Source organism: Sinocyclocheilus anshuiensis, unplaced genomic scaffold, assembly GCF_001515605.1.
Source record: "Sinocyclocheilus anshuiensis isolate Anshui unplaced genomic scaffold, SAMN03320099.WGS_v1.1 scaffold1976, whole genome shotgun sequence".
NCBI lineage: Eukaryota > Metazoa > Chordata > Actinopteri > Cypriniformes > Cyprinidae > Sinocyclocheilus > Sinocyclocheilus anshuiensis.
The window spans coordinates 288,304-293,044 of NW_015555870.1; the positions used below are offsets into that span (position 1 = coordinate 288,304).

Here is a 4,741-nt window from a genome sequence, read left to right on the forward strand (position 1 = left end):
CGGCGATTGCAAGTGACTTCGTGATTTAGTTTCTTTTTTCTTGTCTTCACCACCTGGCTACTTGTGTAAAATGTTAAGAGATTCAATTAAAAAAATAATTAATAAATTAAATTAAATAAAAAAAGACTGCAAGTGACGTCACTCGCGGAAGTGCAGGTGTCTGAGAGTGCAAGTCTGAGAGTGCAAGTGCAAGTCTGCAGCCAGACCCTTCTCGACATCACGGACACTACATCCATGTTTTTATACAGTCTATGGTAATGACATGGCAAGCCCATCATGTTCTTCATTCTTACCACCAGGGGGCAGTAACGTGAACACAACTGAGAGTATCGAGATTGACAGACCAAAATCAGACTTCAAAAGTGACGTGACAGACTAATCCACAAAAATGTGACAACATGACGTTTCAAATGGCTTTTCTGACCTACATCAAGTCAAAGAATGGAGACAAAAGAGAAACGAGAGAGTTTTGGGGTTATTTTTATTATTAATGTGAGCTGGATTTTAACAAGAGCAGCACAGCTCAATACGTCTGCTAGGCCACAGCTCTGATTTCATAAACTGATTATGTCATGGGTAGACCTCACTCAATCAAAGGAAGGAATTCATTTTTTGTTAATCTCGTCATTCTTCCTCATCTCAGAGGAGCATGTATTGAGAATCCTTTGAAAGGAAGTGCCTGAATGAACATGACAGTCTACTCATCATCGCTTTAGTGATTCTTCTCCAGCAATTGTGAAAAACGATCAGACATGTTGTTCCAAACAGGGTAGACCTCTCTTTCAACCTCCTGCCGACCCTTGAACACACAGATGGGCCCAGTCAAAACGGACTTGTTCTCCAGTCACATGAAAACCATGTAGAAATATGCCACACATACATTCAGAGAAATCTTGTTATCCCTGCTGCCCACTGACTGAGTAACCCAGACAATTGCATCTGACACGTGAAGGTTTATTATGAGACAATGGAAAAACTGCTGCAAAGCTGCGTGCGACACTGAAGTAAACCCTCACACAAACACCATCAGCTGTCTAACACAATCTACACTAATGTTAATGGTAATCATTGTCAAACATACAGCTATGACATCAGCAACACACAGGGGGCTTTTTTTTACGCAGGAAAAAAGATCTGAACGAAATGGGTGCTTTGACGGTCTTTTCCCAGAAGCTACAAATTCAAATTCATCCTCTTTAAAGTCGGCATCTATTTTCCAAATGCATGTTATATATCTTATTGTGAACATTTCATTTTATTTATTAATTTTTTGAATTGACCTCAAGTAGGGCTGCACGATTAATCGCATGCGATATTTAACGCGCATCTTGTCAGAAAGCCGGTTCTGTAATCAGCGGTAAATCTCCATCACCTGCGTGCTTTCACATTGAGCAGCATTAACTACACAGAGCCATTGTTCGCTGATGAGCTGCGCAAAAAATCGCGCGAATATGAACGTGGTTTTGCGCAGCTCGTCAGTGAACAACGGCTCTGTGTAGTTAATGCTGCTCAATGTGGATAAGATGCGCGTTAAATATTGCATGCGATTAATCGTGCAGCCCTAACCTCAAGTTTCACTAAAATTTCACAACGGGATCTTCTGGTGAAAACGTCAGACTTCTCTCTGGTAATGTATGCTGGACTTCTCCCATCATTCAGTCCACTTGATCCGGCCCCTGCAAGCTTATCTGCCTCCACTTTTGAGTGCAACATCCACCTCTCTCAATCCAATCACCATCCGATGCATTAAACCAAGTCCTCGCTCTTTTTTGATAATCCGTAACACTCGGATAAACATCACAATAAAGAAGAAAAGATATGTCACTACTTCCGGTAGTTCCTCATTGCGACTTTAAGTAAAATTAATCAATCAACCTCAATAACCGACTTGTCAGTGGACTAGTCAACCATCCTGACTCCTCCCTACTGAAAACCAGTTTTGTGTACTGTAGCTAGTAGTTTCTTTAGGTGAGCAGTCTCAAAACTTTAGTTTCTGACCTTTCCATCATGGCCACTTTCTCTCTACAAGAACAAGGCCGTACCCAAGAACCAAGTTGGGCCATGTAGTGACAATGTTAAATAAGCTGCGTTGGTGCTGGCTCTTTGCCACGGCTCCTCTGGAGAGAGTGCTTGCAAGACAAGGCCCCATCTGTTGAGGGCTTGGAGGAGAGGACCAGAGACCAGACGCAGCCCAGGAGTTAACCCAGCACAGGAGATAAACCGGCCCAAATCTGCTGCCCCTAACCGGATTACGGCCTGGACCAACTCCAAGAGACAGACAACTGGTGGTAGTGTGAGGGGGATGGGGAGGGGTGAACATGTAACTGACACATCTCATCCTCCGAGACACTAGGGTTGTAATCTCAACCAACCTAGAGTAGCAGGCACTGCTCTAGCACCATTCCTCCATCCAGGACTGTCCTCTGCTGCTTTAACACACTGTAACAGTTTTCTCTAAGCTGCCAGGCTAATCTTATCAGAGCATCCTCACTCGGTCCTCCTTAAAAATTACCTGTTCTGACCCAAACAACCCAAACAAGAGATGATGGCATCTAATGCGGTAAAAATGGACTGTAGTCAGTGGGGTTGTGCCGATAGACGATAGTATTGTGTATCGACGATAGTCAGAGATATCGCCTGTCGCTTTTACGATATCAAGACGATTTTTATTATTATTATTATTATTATTATAATTATTATCAGGCTAATAATACTATCTAATTAATATTAGGGCTTATTTGTTCCATCATATTTCTTTTTCTGTGTTTTTACAGTGTTGCGTGTTATAACCAATCACACTTGAATCCATACCAGTCAACCCTCCTGTTTTTCCCGGGATTCTCCCGCATTTTACCATTCTATCCCGCTATCATCCCGATTAAATATTTTCCCATATTTTTAATCTTTCTATAAAAAAAAAAAAATCCACTGGGCGTATTTTATATGTTTGCTACATTCGCTTACGGTAAAAGTCCCGTAATTTGTATGGGCCAAACCTCATTATATGAATAATCACGTTAACAAATTCCAAGGTTGTCCAGTTGCCAGATCTTGTATGAAACGCATCTTTCTCACATGATCGACGCATACAAATTTCAACCCATTTCTCCCCTCAACTTGGCAACCTACAGCCCAGTGATGCTATTGATATGTGCGCAGGTACCGCGGGAAGGAAACAATGATCGCTGGTAGAAATGGGAGGAGAAGACTCAGGTGGTGCTCCACTGAAAAAAACTAAATATACATGTAAATTGAGATATAGCTTACACTTCAAAAGGCTATGATTTTTTACAATTGTTTAATTGATTAAATATGAGCGCTGCAAATTTCAAAGTCAGGTGCTGCGCTGCTTTGTTTACTGCAGTTACGGGGGAAAGGGCTATATCCTGGCGAAAAGCGCCTTAGCTTTTCCTAGCCTTAAAATCCTAGCCTTACCCTGGAGTTGGTTCACTCTCCGGCTATGAAACTAAGTAAGTAAATAATTAAATAAATTAGCATGATAATATTGTGTATCGGCGATCTCACAGGCTGACGATAGGACGATATGACTATGGAGCATATTGCCCAACACTAGTAGTCAGGGTGGGCTCGAATGAAAAGGCTGAGGTACAGGTGTACAGTCCATTCAACAGGTTGTACGGTCTTGTCTATTTTCCACAACTGATGCTGCCCAGATTTTTTTTGCTCACTAAAATTTTGTTTTTTTTGGAAAGACACCTTTTTAATGTTTTGCCAGCTAAACAATCAACACCTATACCTATACCTATACCAACTCTACATCTTTCTCTCACAGATTTAATTTGTCAAATTAAATATGCCTCTTAACCTTACTAGGGTCCATTAAAAGTAGGAGTGTATCGGGTGTGACTGGTCTTGATTTGTTTTAGCCAAATTAGCTACTACTCAGATACCAATGAAACTGAATTCAATGTGAGTCATCAGCTGTTTCATCACTACGCTAACAGCGCAAGTTACATAAACTCGTAATCCCTATATAAAATCATATTCCTTGAGCCTCGTTTAACCTTCCCTGTGCTAATCGGAGGGCTCAAGCATTTAAGTCAGACGTGACGGCATTCCGGAAGATCTGTTAATGTATTATGATTACAGACACAAACCCCAGAGAGAGCAGACACAACAAACCGTTGTCAGTCTGTTTGCGACAGGGCAGAAATGTAAACGGGCTGCGATAATGTGGCAACAACTGCACAACAGTGAGGGAGAGAGGCAGCTGGGCTAATTCGGGTTAGCCTTATGCGGACTCTCTGAGATCAGACAGCTCAATCCTCTTACTGCTACGTATGCTGCTCCGTTGTGTTGTTAGCTAAGAGGAGATATGTGCTAACACCTGTCACAGAGCCTCTAACAGGCCCTTAGGTGAACTGGGTGCGGCGTTGTTCAAGCAGTCGTCACCTCGTCTCTAAGGCCATCTCTAGCACAGAAGTGTGCTAGAAACTGCGGGACTGCTCTCTTCTGCGGAGGCCATTCTGTTACTGAGCTGAAGGAAACGGAGGAGGCATTACATAAGCCTATCCGAAACTTTTTTCCCCCTCTCTCTCTCACTCTCTTTTTTATACTGTGCTCAAAAGCTGCAAAGACAACCAAGTCTGGCCTCCAGATCTATATTTCATGAAGCCATTTCCTGTTTCCTCCTCTCCACAGTTTCATAACAGAAGGAAAACAGCTGTGCTCTCACGATCTGGGAGGAAAGAAATGGAGCGGGTGGAGGAGGAGGGGGGGG

General features: G+C 42.5%; 1 protein-coding gene across 3 annotated transcripts in view; it reads right to left on the reverse strand.

Annotated features, from left to right (window-relative positions):
• LOC107675658 (low-density lipoprotein receptor class A domain-containing protein 4-like) overlaps nucleotides 1-4,741 on the reverse strand; it is a 90,406-nt gene that overhangs the window by 27,439 nt on the left and 58,226 nt on the right. The gene's annotated exons all lie outside the window — the stretch shown is intronic.